Source organism: Budorcas taxicolor, chromosome 12 (genome assembly GCF_023091745.1).
Source record: "Budorcas taxicolor isolate Tak-1 chromosome 12, Takin1.1, whole genome shotgun sequence".
Lineage (NCBI taxonomy): Eukaryota > Metazoa > Chordata > Mammalia > Artiodactyla > Bovidae > Budorcas > Budorcas taxicolor.
Window position 1 is genome coordinate 1,977,790 of NC_068921.1, and position 20,312 is coordinate 1,998,101.

Here is a 20,312-nt window from a genome sequence, read left to right on the forward strand (position 1 = left end):
ACAGCACTGTTTTCACTTTAATCTTTCTCTTTTCCTTAACGGTTATATTTTTTTATTTATGATATTTCAATTAAATAAGCTCAAAATTTAAACTGTTACATACATCAGGGTTTTTATTTAAAGATAAAACTTCAAAATTGTCCTTTGAAGGATTTTTTTAAATATAATTCTGAATTAATTTTCAGAAAACAAAGGAGAAAATGTTAGGGGAAAAGTTATTTTCTGAATTAATGTTATATTAAAAGATGTTTTTCATCTTATGTGCTCTAAATTGTTCACATATAGCCTCCCTTTTCCACCCATGTACATTAACAGACATTCTGGAATTAAAGACATTGGCAATTTTTTAAGGGATATCAACTTCACAACAACAGTGGAAAAGACTGTTTTCTGTGCAAAAGTATCAAGTTTAAAGTATACTCTCGGGATGGGGTCCCCCCAGATGGCAGAGAAATAGGATGGGGAGACCACTTTCTCCACTATAAATTCATCAAAAGATCATTTGAATGTTGAACAATTTCCACAAAACAACTTGTGAATGATCGTGGAAGACCCCAGACACCCAGAAAGGCAGCCCAATCTCTTTGAAAGGAGGTAGGAGAAAATATAAAAGGCAAAAACAGAGACAAAGGATTTAGGGAAGGAGATCCATCCTGAGGAGGGAGTCATGAAGAAGTTTCCACACAACAGGAAACCCTCTCACAGGCATGTCAGTGGGGAGCTGTGGAATCTGAGGGCAATGTAACAGGAAGAAACACACACACACACACACACACACACACAATATGTGCCTAACCACAACTACCAGTGGAGAAGCAGCTCAGACACTTGCATTTGCGAGCGGTGAGTGGAGGCTGGGCAGGGAGGCATGGGCTACACCGTCGATCCTTAGGGTGAGGACCGGGCTTGAATGCCCTGAGGACAATCTGAGGGGGCTAATGTGACATAGCAACCCAAATCATGCCACTGCCAGGGAGACAAAAGAAAGGAAAAAGGACTTTTCCCTCTGAAGGTTCTGACTCCTTATGGTGACCCTTGGCACACTCATAGAACAAAGGCTTGTGCCCTAGCAAATACCAAAGGAGAATAAGCCAGCTGCTGTTTAGGGCCCTCCCTCCTGGGAGGCAGAGATGCAAGTGTGTGACAGCCAGAGCTGGAAGGCAAGGGGCCACTGCAATCTCAGTGCCAGAGACCACATCTTCCACCAAACTGTGAGCAGGCTGCCAGTTGCTAACCACGTCTTCCTGGGATCCTGGATGGTTGACATCTGCCAGGAGGGTCGAGCCTGAGATCAGCTCCCCAGAGGAGACACACAGCACACCTGGGACTGTGTCTTGGTGGTACACTAGGCAAACTGAGCGGCTGGGACCAGGGAGGTGATAAGACACATGGCCCAGCTGGGACAGTGCACTCACCAAGCAACCAGTCACCTGAGCTGCCTGGACCTGAAAAGGGCACAAAACGTACAAACCAACTGCGTCTGTGCCCTTGCAGAGCACCGAGAACCTCAGTGGCTCAGACCTGGGACGTGTACAAAACACAAGGTCCACTTGGGACAGTGCCCTTACAGAGCACCCTGGAGCCTGAGCAGTGTGGACTGCAAAGTACATGCCACCTTCACCTGTGGCAAACCAACTGTGGTCCATCCACTGCAAGCACCCCCGACTCGTGCCAGAGGTATCTGTTTACAGTGTCCCTCCCTCTCCACAGGACAACTAAACAAGTGAGCCTAAATAAGTGGCCACCTTCATTCCCTCATATCAGGGCAGAAACTAGACACTAAAGAGACTTGCAAAAGAAGCCAAAATAAACAAAGAAGGGGGAAACTCCTTTGACAGACTAAAACCCTGCAGGTAATGCTGGGACTGCACATTTTTCCCTGGTGGCTCAGACGGTAAAGCGTCTGCCTGCAATGCGGGAGAACCAGGTTCGATTCCTGGGTTGGGAAGATCCCCTGGAGAAGGAAATGGCAATCCACTCCAGCACTCTTGCCTGGAAAATTCCATAGACGGAGGAGCCTGACAGGCTACAGTCCATGGGGTCGCAAAGAGCTGGACACGACTGAGCGACTTCACTTGTAGACCTTGAGAAGAAGTACAAGCCAGAACAATGGACTATCTGACACTGAACTGACCCCACACTACCCATAACAGTGCCAGAGAAATTCCTAGATATATTTTACTATTATCACTTTGCAGTTAAAAAAAAATATTTATTACTCCTTTAACTTTCATTTTTATAGCCTACTATTACCTCTCTGGAGAAAAAAAGACCTATTTTTTAAAACTAATTACATTTTTTTTTTTTTCATTTTTCTGACTGATTTTGTTTTGTATTATTTATATTGAATTTTTGAGAGTTAAATCTCTATTCTAGTTTTTAATCTTTGCTTTTTTAAATTTGTTATCAATTTTGCACCTTTAGGAATCTAATCTTCAGTATCCATTTTCACTGAGGGACTTGATTACAGGCTTGATTGCTCTCTCCCCTTTTAACTCTCCCTTTTCTCCTCCTGGTCACCTCTATCTCCTTCCTCCCTCTTCTCTTGTTTATAAAACTCTGTGAATCTCTCTGGGTGCTCCTGGCTGCAGAGAGTTGTTTCACCATTAACCTAGGGGTTTTATCTTCTGCACTGTATGGATGGAGAAGTGTTGACACTCTTGTAGGAGGAGGACCAATATCCTAAGGCAAGAGGCTCAACTACAGAACTTTAGAATATCAGAAAACTCCTGACTGCAGGGAACATTAATAGACAAGAGCCTACCAAAAGTCTCCATACCTACACTGAAACCAAGCTCCACCCAAGAGCCAACAAGCTAACTAAGCTAATTAACACCACACTAATTCTCCAGAAAAACAGTAACACAACCCTGAACATTAAAAGATGGGCTGCCCAAAGCCATACCAAACCCACAGACATCCCCAAACTCACTACTGGACACTTGACTGCAGTCCAGAGAGAAGAGATCCAGTTCCACCCATCAGAACACAGACACAAGTTCCCCCAAGGAAACCCCAAAAAGCCACTGGTCCAACCCCACCCACAGGGAGCAGAATTCAAAATTAAGAGGAACTACAATCTTCTAGCCTGCAGAAAGGAAACCCCAAACACAGCAATCTAAACAAAATGAAAAGGCAGAGAAATATTCATCAGGTGAAGGAACATGACAAAAACCCACCAAACCAAACCAAAGAGGAGGAGATAGGGAGTCCACCTAAAAAAGAATTCAGAATAATGATAGTAAATATAATCCAAAATCTTAAAAACAAAATGGAGTTACAGATAAACAGACTAGAGACAAGGATTGAGAAGAAGAAAGAAATGTTTAACCATGACCTAGAGCAAATTAAAGAAGGGTCAAGCAATAATGGACAATGCAATAACTGAGATTAAAAACACTCTGGAGGGAACCAACAGTAGAAAAACTGAGGTAGAAGAGAGGATAAGTGAGGCGGAAGACACAATGGTGGAAATAAATGAAGCAGAGAGTTAAGAAGGAAAAAAGAAAAAAAGAAATGAGGACAACCTCAGAGACCTCTGGAATGATGTTAAACATCGCAATATTCAAAAATAGGTGTCCCAGAAGAGGAAAACAAAAAGAAAGGGATAAGAAAAAACTTGAGGAGATAATAGTCAAAAACTTCCCTAAAATGGGGAAGGAAAAGTCATCCAAGTCCAAGAAACCCAGAGAGACCCAAACAGGATAAACCCAAGGCAAAATGCCCGAAGACACATATTAAACAAACTAACAAAAATTAAACACAAAGAGCAAATATTAAAAGCAGCAAGGGAAAAGCAACAAATAACACACAAGGGGATAAGGATAAAAGCTGATCTTTCAATAGAAACTCTTCAGACCAGAAGGAATGGCAGGACATACTTAAAGTGATGAAAGAGAAAAATCTACAACCCAGATTACTGTACTCAACAAGGATCTCATTCAGATATGAAGCAGAAATCAAAAGTTTTACAGACAAGCAAAAGCTGACAGAATTCAGCACACCAAATCAGCTCTTCAACAAATGCCAAAGGACCCTCTCTAGACAGGGAACACAGAAAGGGTTTATAAAAATGAACCCAAAACAACAAAGGAAATGGTAAAGGGATCATGCTGCTACTAAGTCACTTCAGTCGTGTCTGACTCTGTGCGGCCCCATAGATGGCAGCCCACCAGGCTCCTCCGCCCATGGGATTTTCCAGGTAAGAGTACTGGAGTGGGTTGCCATTGCCTTCTCCGAATAATCACCTTAAATGTAGAGAAAGCTACCTAAAATAATCACCTTAAATGAAAAGAAATTTTGGGGGTTAAACACACCAACCAAAAGACAGACTGGCCAAGTAGATACAAACGCAAGACCCCTATATATGCTGTCTACAAGAGACCACCTCAAAACTAGGGACACATACAGACTGAAAGTGAAGAGCTGGAACAGATATTTCATGCAAATGGAGACCAAAAGAAAGCAGGAGAAGCAATACTCATAACAGATAAAATAGACTTTGAAATAAAGACCATGATGAGAGACAAAGAAGGACACTACATAATGATCAAAAGATCAATCCAAGAAGAAGATATAACAATTATAAATATATATGCACCCAACATAGGAGCACCTCAATACATAAGGCAAATGCTAACAAGTATGCAACAGGAAATTAACAATAACACAATAATAATGGGGACTTTAATACTCCACTCACACCCATGAAGAGATCAATCAAACAGAAAATTAGCAAGGAAACACAAAATCTAATGATACAATGGACCGGTTAGACCTAATTGATATCTACAGGGCATTTCACCCAAAAACAATGGAATTTACCTTTTTTCCTCAAGTGCACACAGAACATTCTCCAGGATAGAGCACATCCTGGGCCATAACTCTAGCCTTGGTAAATTTTTTAAAATTGATATCATTTCAAGCATCTTTTCCAATCACAATGCAGTTAAGATTAGATGTCAACTACAAGAAAAAACTGTTAAAAATCCAACGATTTGGAGGCTAAACAACACGCTTCTAAATAACCAACAGATCATGGAAGAAATCAAAAAGGAAATAAAAATATGCATAGAAAGAAATAAAAATGAAAACACAACAATCTAAAACCTACAGGATTCAGTAAAAGCAGTGCTAAGAGGGATATTCATGGCAACACAAGCCTACCTCAAGAAACAAGAGAAACATCAAATAAACAACCTAACTTTACACCTAAAGTAACTAGAAAAAGAAGAACACAAAAACACCAAAGTTAGTAGAAGGAAACAAATCATAAAAATTAGAGCAGGTCAAAATGAAAATGAAATGAAGGAGACTCTAGCAAAGATCAACAAAACTAAAATATGGTTCTTGAGAAGATAAGTAAAACAGTCAAACCATTAGCCAGACTCATCAAGAAAAAAAGGGAGAAGAATTAAATCAACAAAATTAGAAATGAAAATGGAGAAATCACAACAGACAACACAGAAATACAAAAGATCGTCAGAGACTACTATGAGCTACTATATGCCCATAAAATGGATAACTTGGAAGAAATGGACAAATTCTTAGAAAAGAATAACCTTCCAAAACTGAACCAGGAAGAAATAGAAAATCTGAACAGACAAATCAGAAGCACAGAAATCGAAACTGTAATCAAAAAACTTCAGCAAACAAAAGCCCAGGACCAGACGGCTTCACAGCTGAATTCTACCAAAAATTGAGAGAAGAGCTAACACCTATCCTACTCAAACTCTTCCAGAAATTTGCAGAGGAAGGTAAACTCCCAAACTCATTCTATGAGGCCACCATCACCCTAGTACCAAAACTAGACAAAGATGCCACAAAAAAAGAAAACTATAGGCCAATATCACTTATGAACATAGATGCAAAAATCCTCAAGAATATTCCAGCAAACAGAATTAAACAACATAGTAAACGGATCATACATCATGACCAAGTGGGCTTTATCCCAGGGATGCAAGGATTCTTGAATATTCACAAATCAATCAATGTGATACACTATATTACAAACTGAAAGATAAAAACCATTATATTGTCTGAATAGATACAGAGGAAGCCTTTGACAAAATTCAAGTCCCATTTATGATAAAAGTTCTTCAGAAAGCAGACACAGAAAGAACATACCTCAACATAATAAAAGCCATATATGACAAACTCAAAGCAAACATTATCCTCAATGGTGAAAAACTGAAAGCATTTCCTCTAAAATCAAGAAAAAGACAAGGGTACCCACTCTCATTACTACTAGTCAACATAGTTTTGATTGCCACAGCAATCAGAGAAGAAAAAGAAATAAAAGAAATCCAGATTGGAAAAGAAGTAAAACTCTGTTTGCAGATGACATGATCGTCTACATAGCAAACCCTAAAGGTACAACCAGAAAATTACTAGAGCTAATCAATGAATATGGAGAAGGAAATAGCAACCCACTCTAGTATTCTTGCCTAGAGAATCCTGCGGACACAGGATGGGCTGCTATCCATAGGGTCACACAGAGTCGGACACAACTGAAGCGACTTAGCAGCAGCAGAATCAATCAATGAATATAGTAAAGCTGCAGGATATAAAATTAATACACAGAAATCCCTTGCATTCCTATACACTAAGAATGAAAAAACAGAAAGAGAAATTAAGGAAACAATCCCATTAACCATTGCAATGAAAAGAATAAAATACATAGGAAAAAACAAACAAATGGGACCTAAATAAACTTAAAAGCTTTTGAACAATGAAGGAAACTATAAGCAAGGTGAAAAGGCAGCCTTAAGAATGGGAGAAAATAATAGCTAATGAAACAACTGACAAAAATTAATCTCCAAAATAAATAAGCAGCTCATGCAGCTCAATACCAGAAAAACAAATAACCCAATCAGAAAGTGGGCCAAAGACCTAACAGATGTTTCTCCAAAGAAAACGTATAGATGGCTGGTAAACACATGAAAAGATGCTTAACATCACTCATTAGTAGAGAAATGCAAACCAAAACCACATTGAGGTATCATCTCACACTGGTCAGAATGGCCACCATCAAAAACTTGACAAACAGTAAATGCTGGAGAGGATGTGGAGAAAAGAGAACCCTCTTACACTGTTGGTGAGAATGCAAACTGGTACAGTCACTATGGAGAACAGTGAGGAGATTCCTTAAAAACCTGGAATCTGGTAAAGAACTGCCATATGACCTAGCAATCCACTGCTGGGCATATACACAGAGGAAACTGGAATTCAAAGAGACACATGTACCCCAATGTTCATCATAGCACTGTTTATAATAGGTAGGACATGGCAGCAACCTAGATGTCCATTGACAGATAACAGATAAGGAAGTTGTGGTACGTATACACAATGGAATATTACTCAGCTATAAAAAGAGAACACATTTGAGTCAGTTCTAATGAGGTGGATGAAACTGGAGCCTATTAGAATAAAGTAAATCAGGAAGAGAAATAGCAATACAGTATATTAACAAATATATACAGAATTTAGAAAGATGGTAACGATGATCCTTTATGAAAGGCACCAAAAGAGATACAGATGTAAAGAACAGATTTTTGGACTATGTGGGAGAAGGCGGGGGGCGGGGGGGGATGATTTGAGAGAATAACATTGAAATATGCACATTACCATATGTAAAACAAATGACCAGTGCAAGTTCTATGCATGAAGCAGGGCACTCAAAGCCAGTGCACCAGGACAACCCAGAGGGATGGGCTGGGGAGGGAGGTGCAAGGGGGGTTCAGGATAGGGGGACACATGTGCACCTGTGGCTGATTCATGTTGATGTATGGCAAAAACCACCAAAAGATTTTACAGTAATTATCCTTCAATTAAAATAAACTAATTTAAAAAATTTAAATGGAGGAAAGAGGGTAATAAGTTGGCCTCAAGCATAGATCATATTATACACAAGATTACTACTGAATGCCAGCTGTGATTTTCTTTGAAGTAGCAGGTTTATTTCTTTTTAAATATTGAATGAAATTGGCTAATTTAATATAAAAAATTTTGTGATTTCCAGATATCAAAAATGTACTCATTAAAAATATTTAAAAGAAAAAAAGAAAAAGAGGCAGTTCACTCCAGACAGGTAAGTAGCAGGTTTATAAGTAAGAGAATATACACGGGAGGTTTGTCTTGCATGGCTACAAGGTGAGTAGATCTCTGTAGTCATCCATTACAATCTTAAAAGTGCATATGAAGGTTCTGACGTGGTTCAGTCACATGTACTGTCCAGATGGTCTCAACACACATTGTTCTCTCAGGGCTACATCCTCAAACCAAGCTCACACTGTGGGAATGGTGGGCAGCACCTACATTCCAAGTACAGGAAAGGGGTGAAGAGTCTCTTAACTGTCCAGGTCCAGTTCTAGGCTCAACAGGAAGTCACGATCTCTGGATGACTTCCTCTAATGCCTTCTCTTTCAGAATCCTCAAAGGCAAGTTTTAAAGTTGAATTTAGAGATAGTTGCAGCTCTGTAGTCAAAGTGCTCTCCCTATTACAAAAGCCCCCTTCCCTGTATTGCAGAAGTCATTTCTCCAACTAGTAATAATTCTCTTAAATAAAATATCTTTACTAAAAAAATAAATAAAGTACACTCTCTTCTGGAATTTAAAAAATTCCAAAATTTAAACTACATAAAATCTAAGAAGTGTGAACTACATTTATTTTCATATTTCCTCTTGAAGTGAGTTTAAATCTAATGCTATATTATATGCATTGGCAATAAGGAGAAGAAATGTTCTCTCTAGCCATATTTCAATCAAAGACAAAAAGAAAATCGATAGGCTAACCATTAAGTCAAAAGTTTTAATATAATAAAATGCTATGGCATAATTGGAAAATAAGAGCAAAATCTGCTTACATGTATGAAAAATAAATTTAACAAGCTGATACTTTCTACATTATAAAATATTATACCTTTAAGTACTATTATTCTGACAAAGAAAAAACTTCTTTGTTATAAAAAGACTTTTAAGTACTATCTTTTTGTACATATTAGTTCAATATATATTTTTAACAAAGAGAAAAAGAAATATGAAAAGACATTTACACTTAATTTCTTGAGTAAGCATGTTCCCAAATTGACAAATTTCTACCCTATATTTACTAGTATTTTGCCCACAAAGAAATAATTCTGTTATAAATTTAACCCTGCTGCTGCTACTGCTGCTGAGTCACTTCAGACGTGTCCAACTCTGCACGACCCCATAGACGGCAGCCCACCAGGCTTCCCCATCCCTGGGATTCTCCAGGCAAGAACACTGGAGTGGGTTGCCATTTCTTCTCCAGTGCATGAAAGTGAAAAGTGAAAGTGAAGTCGTTCAGTCATGTCTGACTCCTAGCGACCCCATGGACTATAGCCTACCAGGCTCCTCTGTCCATGGGATTTTCCAGGCAAGAGTACTGGAGTGGGTCGCCATTGCCTTCTCTGAAATTTAGCCCTAGAGAATATATCTGGGCTTCCCTGGTGGGTCAGTGGTAAAGAATTCACCTGCCAATGCAGGAGATATGGGTTGGATCCCTGGGTCAGGAAGATCCCCTGGAGAAGGAAATGGCAATGTACTCCAGTATTCTTGCCTGGAAAATTCCATGGACAGAGGAGCCTGGCAAGCTACAGTCAATCAGGTTACAAAGGAGTAGGACATGACTTACCGACTAAAAACAACAACAAAAGAAGGCAGCCTAGGATCTTTCAAGAATACAATTAGAGAAACGAGACAAAAATTACATCTAAATTTCTGTTATGAAATAAAATTCTAAGTTGAAATAAGCCGACCTTTAACAACAATAAGCTATTGATTCAGAATAAACTTTTTCCTTTATTTTTGTTAACGCCATTAAAATAAAGTCATTTAAACCAAAGGCATATTATGGTTCTTATAATGCTCATCATTTTCTTTATTCATATGTTTAGGCTTTGCTATCCAACAGAGTCCACTAACCATATAAAACTTTTTTAATTTACATTTAAATTAATTAACATTTAGTGAAATTAAAAGTTCAATTCTTCAGTCACACGGATCACATTTTGATTATTCTATACCTGTGTAACACAAAAACAGACTGTCCTACATCGCTGCAAAAAGTTCTATTAGACAATAAGTGAAGATCTAGACCTACGTGAACCAAAAAGATTCGACAGAGTATACATTCACTTAAGTGTGGGATGAAAATAACTGTTTCTATTTGATTCTTAGGAACAAGAAATTAAATATTATTAATACCTCAAAATCAAAGCAACAAGGGCACCCTTACTCGGTCCATGTGATTTACAGTCACAAGGCATCTTAACAGAATTTGGGAAAATCTACATCACATGGGTATTGACACGGCACCTTCACTGGTTTGTTTGTTTCCAATGTTCTGTGACAAACTGACATTTACTTGCATGCAGTTAAATGAATATGCTGGTAATATGACCTAGTTTCAACCATTAACGATCACAAAAATGAAAACGTGGCTTTAAAATATTCTGCCAAAGAAACAAATTGAAAACAATGCCAACCACAAGGAACAGGACTGTTTTTGCTCATCTCCTACAACTGATTGATTATGAGAACAAAAAGCTAGGAGTGCTAGGGAAGAACACTTGCTCCCAAATCCATGTTTCCTAGCAAGCAGCAAGTTTATTTCATTACTCCAACTCTTGGCTTTCCTGATGGCTCAGCTGGTAAAGAATCCGCCTGCAATCCACTTGAGCTGTTTCAAATCCTGAAAGATGATGCTGTGAAAGTGCTGCACTCAATATGCCAGCAAATTTGGAAAACTCAACAGTGGCCACAGGACTGAAAAGGTCAGTTTTCACTCCAATCCCAAACAAAGGCAATGCCAAAGAACACTCAAACTACCACACAACTGCACTCATCTCACACGCTAGTAAAGCAAAGCTCAAAATTCTCGAAGCCAGGCTTCTGCAATACGTGAACCATGAACTCCAGTTTTAGAAAAGGAAGAGGAACCAGAGATCAAATTACCAACATCTGCTGGATCATGGAAAAAGCAAGAGAGTTCCAGAAAAACATGTATTTCTGCTTTACTGACTATGCCAAAGCCTTTGACTGTGTGGATCACAATAAACTGTGGAAAATCCTGAAAGAGATGGGAATATCAGACCACCTGACCTGCCTCTTGAGAAATCTATATGCATGCCAGGAAGCAAGAGTTAGAACTGGACATGGAACAACAGACTGGTTCCAAATAGGAAAAGGAGTACGTCAAGGCTGTATATTGTCACCCTGCTTATTTAACTTCTATGCAGAGTACATCATGAGAAACGCTGGACTGGAAGAAACACAAGCTGGAATCAAGATTGCTGGGAGAAATATCAATAACCTCAGATATGCAGATGACACCATCCTTATGGCAGAAAGTGAAGAGGAGCTAAAAAGCCCCTTGATGAAAGTGAAAGAGGAGAGTAAAAAGTTGGCTTAAAGCTCAACATTCAGAAAACGAAGATCATGGCATCTGGTCCCATCACTTCATGGGAAATAGATGGGGAAACAGTGGAAACAGTGTCAGACTTTATTTTGGGGCGCTCCAAAATCATTGCAGATGGTGACTGCAGCCATGAAATTAAAAGACGCTTACTCCTTGGAAGAAAAGTGATGACCAACCTAGGTAGTATATTCAAAAGCAGAGGCATTACTTTGCCGACTAAGGTCCATCTAGTCAAGGCTATGGCTTTTCCTGTGGTCATGTATGGATGTGAGAGTTGGACTGTGAAGAAGGCTGAGCACCGAAGAATTAAGGCTTTTGAACTGTGGTGTTGGAGAAGACTCTTGAGAGTCCCTTGGACTGCAAGGAGATCCAACCAGTCCATTCTGAAGATCAACCCTGGGATTTCTTTGGAAGGAATGATGCTAAAGCTGAAACTCCAGTACTTTGGCCACCTCATGCAAAGAGGTGACTCGTTGGAAAAAAATCTGATGCTGGGAGGGATTGGGGGCAGGAGGAGAAGGGGACGACCCAGGATGAGATGGCTGGATGGCATCACTGACTCGATGGATGTGAGTCTGAGTGAACTCCAGGAGATGGTGATGGGCAGGGAGGCCTGGCGTGCTGCGATTCATGGGGTCGCAAAGAGTCGGACACGACTGAGGGACTGAACTGAACTGGAACTGGGTTCAATCCCTGGGTTGGGAAGATCCCTTGGAGAAGGGAATGGCTACCCACTCCAGTATTTTGGCCTGGAGAATTCCACAGACTGTTCAGTCTGTTGGGTCACAAAGAGTCAGACACAAGTGAGCAACTTCTACTTTCTTCACTTTCACTCTAACTCTCAGCCTCTTCGTTTCTTTTAATGAATTAAATAGTGGCCCTGCCAAAAGATGGGTCCACATGAGACCTATAAACATAGTCCTATTTGGGAAAGGGACTTGATATATCTAATTAAGATCAGTATCTAAAGATGAGATGATCCTGGATTAGGAGAAACACAATGATGAGTGTCTTCAGAAGAGAAGGAGAAATAAACACAAAGACACTGGGTACAAAGGCCACTGAAGGAAAAAAATGGAGGCAACAGTTGGAGTTACACATCTAGGAGGCAACGAACACCAAAGACTGCCCACAGCTACTGGAAGCTGTGAGAGGAGCATAAAACAGACTCTCCTCCACAGCCTCCAAAAGGAACCAACCCTTCTGACACCTTGATTTCAGACTTCTGGCTCACAGACTGTGAAAGAATAAATCTCTGTTATTGTATGCCACTAAGTTTGTGGGAATTTGATATAAAAGCCTCAGGAGACTAACATACCCATTTATGGAATTACTTATCTGATTGGGAAGAATATACTGTATATTTTGGGCTCATCTTCACCCTTCATTTCTTGGGATCTAAGTGGGGACCCTGAAGAGAAGGTACCTACTCAGCCTCTTCACTGGACTGGCATTGCCATAGTGAATGTATAAATCTGCCAGGTTTGTGCTTCAATTAATGCATCCATTTGTCTCTCCTACCAAGCTATATCTACCTAATTAATTTTTGTCAGTGGTAAAGTTGATCGGGAAGATCCCTGGAGTAGAAAATGGCTACCCACTCCAGTATGGAAATCCCATGGACAAAGGAGTCTGGCAGGCTATAGTCCATGGGGCCGCATACACTCAGACACAACTAAGCAACTAAGCACAGCACATTTTGGCCCACATTTGCCACTTCTTTCCTTCTCAATCAGTTCAAAACCAAAATAAAAAAGGAGGACTATTTATTAGACTCTCCTGAGAAACTCCTGAATTACAGTCTTTTATAGTCGATTCTCAATTTGAAACAACAGGTCTTAAGACTAATTCCACACAATTCAGAAAGATTCTAAAATATAAATAAAAGATCAGATAAAATCATTTTTTCATTTTAATGTTTATAATATACAGTTAATTATACAAAGCAGTCAAAAAATAGGGAAGTACTAGATCTAAATAAAACACAAAATAAAATGCAAAGATTCTAAATCCTAACTTTAACCCTGTATCTAGGAGGGGGGGTTCAGAATTGGGAACACATGTACACCTGTGGCAGATTCATGTTGATGTATGGCAAAACCAATACAGTATTGTAAAGTAAAATAAAGTAAAAGAAAAAAATTAATTAATTAAAAATATAAAAATTAAAATTAAAAAAAAAGTAAAAGCACCCACAAAACTTAATGAGAACTTTCAAATCCTTCTTCAAGTGTCAAGAGCAACCCTAAAGTAAAAAAAGATATCCAATTTAAATGAAAGTAATAAAAAATAAGGACTAATTTTTGCCCAAGATTTCTTTAACATTTGATTTTCACTTTTACATGAGCAAGAAGGAGCAAGTTAAAGAAATCATTACAAAACTTAATATTTAAGAAGAAAGAGCTCTAATTCTAATAAACAATATGAGGTATATACTGGAAATATTCTCTGAGGCTAAAAAGAAATCATCTACACTTCATTCCTTCCTTTCCTTTGGTTAATAGACATCTGTGTCTTTGTCATCTATGTCATCTGAACTCTAGCCATCTCAACTAATATGGAATATCAGATTTAAATGACTGTGTTAGTTTATTAATTTATTGATCATGTTAAATAATATTCTTATTTACAATCAGACTCTCCAAAGTTTGGATGACATAGAACCACATACCTATAGTCTGAACACAGGTTAGGAAATTATTTAAACTTAGACATTCTATGATACTATGAAAAATCTTCCAGCCATTTCTTTTTATAATTTTATCAACTTCCTTGAGAAATAAATTTATCAATACCTAACAACATAAGCATCACAATTTCTGTCAACCCTATAAGAGGGTCGTAAACAAAGAAGAACTTCCTGAGTATGATTCAGTTCAGTTCAGTCAGTCAGTTGTGTTTGATGCAAGGGACTGCAGCTCGCCAGGCCTCCCTGTCCATCACCAGCTCCTGGAGCTTACTCAAACTGTCCATCAAGTCTGTGATGCCATCCAAGCTTCTCATCCTCAGTCATCCCCTTCTCCTCCAGCCTTCAATCTTTCCCAGTATCAGAGTCTTTTCAAATGAGTCAGCTCTTCGCATCAAGTGGCCAGAGTATTAGAGTTTCAGCTTCAGCACCAGTCCTTCCAATGACTAGTCAAGACTGATTTCCTTTAGGATGGACTGGCTGGATATCCTTGCAGTCCAAGGGACTCTCAAGAGTCTTCTCCAACACCACAGTTCAAAAGCATTAATTCTTTGTTGCTCAGCTTTCTTTATGGTCCAACTCTCACATACATACATGACTACTGAAAAACCATAATTCTGACTAGATGGGCCTTTGTCAGCAAAGTAATGTCTCTGCTTTTCAATATGCTGTCTAGGCTGGTCATAGCTGTTCTTCCAAGGAGCAAGCGTCTTAATTTCATAGCTGCAGTCACCATCAGCAGTGATTGTGGAACCCAAAAAAATAAAGTCAGTCACTGTTTCCATTGTTTCCCCATCTATTTGCCATGAAGTGATGGAACCAGATGTCATGATCTTAGTTTTTTGAATGCTGAGTTTTAAGCCGACTTTTTCACTCTCCTCTTTAACTTTCATCAAGAGGCTCTTTAGTTCTTCTTTACTTTCTGCCATAAGGGTGGTTTCATCTGCATATCTGAGGTATCTCCCAGCAACCTTGATTCCAGCTTGTCCTTCATCCAGCCCGGCATTTTGCATGATGTATTCTGCACATAAGTCATTAAGTCATATAAGCAGGCTGACAACATACAGCCTTGACGTACTCCTTCCCCAATTTGGAACCAGTCCTTTGCTCCATGTCCAGTCCTATCTGTTGCTTCCTGACCTGCATACAGATTTCTTAAGAGGCAGGTCAGGTGGTCTGGTGTTACCATCTCTTGAAGAATTTTCAACAATTTGTTGTGATCCACACAGTCAAAGGCCTTAATAGTCAATGAAGTAGAAGTAGATGCTTTTCTGGAACTCTCTTGCTTTTTTGAAGATCCAACGGATGTTGGCAATTTGATCTCTGGTTCCTCTGCCTTTTCTCAATTCAGCTTGAACATCTGGAAGTTCTCGGCTCACACACTGTTGAAGTCTGGCTTGGAGAATTTTGAGCCTTACTTTGCTAACATGTGAGATGAGTGTAATTGTGTGGTAGTTTGAACATTGTTTGGCACTGCCTTTCTTTGGTACTGGAATTAAAATTGACCTTTTCCAGTCCTGCGGCCACTGCTGACTTGCTGGCATATCGAGTGCAGCACTTTCACGGCATCATCTTTTAGGATTTGAAATAGCTCAACTGGAATTCCATCACCTCCACTAGCTTTGTTCATAGTGATGCTTCCTAAGGCTCACTTGACTTCACATTCAAGGATGTCTGGCTCTAGGTGAGTGATCATACCATCATGGTTATCTGGGTCATGAAGATCTTTTTTGTATAGTTCTTCTGTGTATTCTTGCCATCTCTTCTTAATATCTTCTGCTTCTGTTGCTGCTGCTGCTGCTAAGTCACTTCAGTCGTGTCCAACTCTGTGCAACCCCATAGATGGCAGCCCACTAGGCTCCCCTGTCCCTGGGATTCTCCAGGCAAGAACACTGGAGTGGGTTGCCAATTCCCTCTCCAATGCATGAAAAGTGAAAAGTGAAAGTGAAATCGCTCAGTCGTGTCCGACCCTCAGCGACCCTATGGACTGTAGCCTACCAGGCTCCTCCGTCCATGGGATTTTCCAGGTAAGAGTACTGGAGTGAGGTGCCATTGCCTTCTCCCTCTGCTTCTGCTAGGTCCATACTATTTCTGTCCTTTATTGTGCCTATCTTTGCATGAAATGGTCCCTTGGTATCTCTAATTTTCTTGAAGACAGTGTGATTAAGTTCTGTTAAATCTTCCATCATTATTGCAAAGTGTGTTAAAATTATGAGAATAAAACATTTCACCCTCCACAGTCCTTTTTAAGTAGTTAAAACCACAATTTATTTTTCTTTACTCTGTCACTACTTCTGAAACCATTTCCTGTGGCTTCAGTAGAGATTTTGAGAGGCTCATTTTTTCATATGCTCATATTTGTATCAAGTTTTTGCTAGACTATTCACATCCCTACCTGAGGATCCAAGCATCTGAATCATTTCAAGTTGCCTTGAAATATGAAATATTGGTTCTCCCTTTAGCTGCTTTAAAAGCCTAAAGGATATACATTTCTATGATGCCCTCCTTCTTACCTACTTCTTTGCTCTGTTAAATTAACTCAGTATCATTTTTATAAAATTTGATAATAAAATAGGGGTAAGAAAGGAAGCAATCAGAAAAGATAGTATTATTTGTCACACCCTCTGTGGCACCCCACTCCAGTACTCTTGCCTGGAGAATCCATGGACGGGGGAGCCTGGTGGGCTGCAGTCCATGGGGTCACAAGGAGTCGGACACGACTGAGCGACTGCACTTTCACTTTTCTCTTTCATGCATTGCAGAGGGAAATGGCACCCCACTCCAGTGTTCTTGCCTGGAGAACCCCAGGGATGGGGGAGCCTGGTGGGCTGCCATCTATGGGGTCACACAGAGCCGGACACGACTGAAGCGACTTAGCAGCAGCAGCAGCAGCTACCACCCTAAGGACGGTATTAGACTTAATAAAACTGAAACGAAAGAAAACTGTAAATGTTAGAAATTTTATAACTTTTCTCATGTCACCCATGTAGACATCTACAGTAAGTCCCAATCTGGAAAGCATTTTTCTCCAGAGAAGATCTATATTTGTTTCTTGTAGTAACAACACTGCAGTTGAAAGCCTCAGCTTTGGGCTAGTGGAAAAGTAACAAAGTTAACCTTAGCCAGAGTCTTAATTCACTGTAAATTAATAGCACTACAGTAACTCCATAATCCCTTCTACCAGCTTTTATGATTCAAATGCCCAAAAGTTCCATGCAGAAAGATAAATAAACATAAAATTATAAGAAAATATCATGATACATGGAAATAAGCCGTGAAACCTGAGAATCACAAAAAGATATTTTTTCAAAAACTTAGGACAAGGAGTTGAGAATTTAGAATTATAAAACACACATTACAAAACAGTAAGCCTAATCTAGAGAATTTACATAGAACTGCGAACCTAAGAACTAGCACATAAAACATTTCGCTGAAGCATGCATGTGAAATTAATAAACATATATCAAGCCATAATGTAAGCCTCTACAAAACTGCAAATACAGCTATCTTTCAGTCAAAATTCTCTGATCACAATATAACTGAATTAGAAATCTATAACAGAAAGAAAAAAAGGTAATATTCTACAATTAAAGAAGAAATCTTAATATAAACTGAAAAATATTTAGGACTGATTGATATTGAAAATAACATGTATAATACCACTGAGATATAGTTAAAGCAGTGGTAGAAGAAAAATTAATAGCCTCCAGATGCTTATATTAGAAAATAAAGGAAAATAATGAGTTAAAGTAACCAGACGCAAAGAGAACAGATTGAATCTAAATAAGGTACAAGAAAGAAGAAAATTAAGATAAATAAATGAAATAAATAAATAAATGAAATAGCAAACTAAAAATATAATCAGGGTTAACAAAGTACTGAGCAAGACTGACCAGAAAGCAAAGAGTAAAGATGCAAGTAAATAATTTAAGGAGTAATAATAATGAAAACACAAACACACTTTCAGTATAAACGAAAAAACAGCAAGAGACCTATGCACACCAATCTCAAAGTCCATCAGCTCGAGAGTGGAAAGAAAGAAGTAAGACCATACAGTGGAATGCTACTGAGCAATAAATGGTAGCAAACTACTGACACATCCTTACATCACAGATTCACACAGCTCAGTCAGTAAAGAACTGCCTGCAATGCACGAGACCCAGGTTTAATTCCTGGGTCAGGAAGATTCCCCGGAGAAGGAAATGGCAACCCACTCCAGTATTCTTGCCTGGAGAATCCCCTGGACAGAGGAGCCTGGCAGGCTACAGTCCATGAGGTCTCAAGAGTCAGACATGACTTAGTGACTAAACCACCATCAAGTGAAAGAAGCCAAATACAACAAAGCATATATTATGCGATTCCATTCATGTGAAGTGTCAAAAGGCATGTTTCTAGAGAAAACATAAAAGAATACACAGATATATTATCAAGAACAATAAGTTGTTATTCAGTAGCTAACTTTTGTCCAACTCAGGCTTCCCTGTTCTTCATCATCTTCCAGAGTTCACTCAAACTCATGTTCATTGAAGAATAATAAGTATAAGGTATCAAATTTAAAATTAACATACAACTATCAGTTACCTTTCTGTGTACTAATAACAGAGGGAAAAAAAACAGTATTTTTTTAATAACATTTACAACAACAAAACAGGAAGTTCCAGTTATAAAGCCTGCGAAAGATACACAACCTATATACTTTCAATGAATTGTGAAGGGCTTCCCTCATGGTACATTGTATAAGAATCTGCCTGCCAATGCAGGGGACTTGGGTTCGATCCTCGGTCTGGGAAGATCTCACGTGCCACGGAGCAACTAAGCCCACGTGCCACAACTACTGAGCCTGCATTGCAGAGCCTGCCTATACCAGTGAGCCACGACTACTGAGTCTGTGTACCGCAACTGCTGAAGCCCACGCACCCAGAGCCTGTGCCCCGCAACAAGAGTTACTGCTGTTTAGTCACTACGTGGTGTCCGACTATTCAGTGGCTCCATGTACTGCAGTCAGGCTCCTCTCCACACTGGCATCACCAACTGAGCTCCACCTCCTGCAAGATCAGCAGGGGCGTGAGATTCTCACAGGAGCAAGAAACCAACTGTGAACTGTGCATGTGATGGATCTAGGTTGCACCGCCCCTCCCTTATGAGAGAGAATCTTCCTGAAACCATCTCCTCCACTAAACCGACCCCTGGTGTCAAAAAGGTTGGCTGGTAGAGCTTATAATCATCCATTGCAGGAATTTTTATATTAAAAATAATGGCAAATACTACATATAAGGCCTTTATTTTATCCTCTTTAGAAAGGCAGCTAACCAGCATTTCACTAATAATTATCAGCAGTAATCATAAAGATGTCAACTGTCTTTAAGCTCATATGCAGATTCAACGCAATTTCAATCAAAACTCTGACCCATTTTAACAAACTTCATCATTTGATTGTAAAATCTTTCTTGGGAAAGGGGCCATTAGGGACAGAATAGCCTGAAGAAGAATAACATATTTTACAACCCCAAAATTATAAAAATTTCATATCAAGTGCCACAAAAGACACAGATCAATGAGATCTGCATACACTACTGATGGTAATACAAATTAGTATAATCACTTTGAAAAATAATTTGGCATTACCTGGTAAAGTTGAATGCGGGCTTACTCTAGCATACAATGACTCAGTTCCTCATTATACTCCCTTAAGAATATAAGGGAACATGCATTAGGAAAAATATGTTTGTTCCTAGAAGCAGTAGTACTGCATCTATTATTTAAAGAAAAAAAGAGGAAAAAAAGAAACACATCTAAATATCCATCAACAGGACAATGAATAAACTACGTATGTTTAAATAGTTTAAAGGAAAGGAAAGTGAATTCGCTCAGTCATGTCTGATTCTTTGGGACCCCATGAACTGTAGCCTGCCAGGCTCCTATGTCCATGGGATTCTCCAGGCAAGAATACTGGAGTGGGTTGCCATTTCCTTCTCCAGGGGATCCTCCTAACCCAGGGATCAAACTTGGATCTCCAGCATAGGAGGCAGACCTTTACTATCTGAGCCACCAGGGAATTGTTTACTATTATGCAAAAGAGAAAAATCAATGAATATCAGATACTTACAAATGGACATACGTTAGAGCTATCTGAAGCATGTTACAATGGACAAACTGTTCAGTCACTCAGTCGAGTCACACTTTTTG

General features: G+C 39.2%; 1 protein-coding gene across 1 annotated transcript in view; it reads right to left on the reverse strand.

The window, feature by feature from the left end:
• TDRD3 (tudor domain containing 3) overlaps window positions 1–20,312 on the reverse strand; it is a 231,438-nt gene that overhangs the window by 134,440 nt on the left and 76,686 nt on the right. The gene's annotated exons all lie outside the window — the stretch shown is intronic.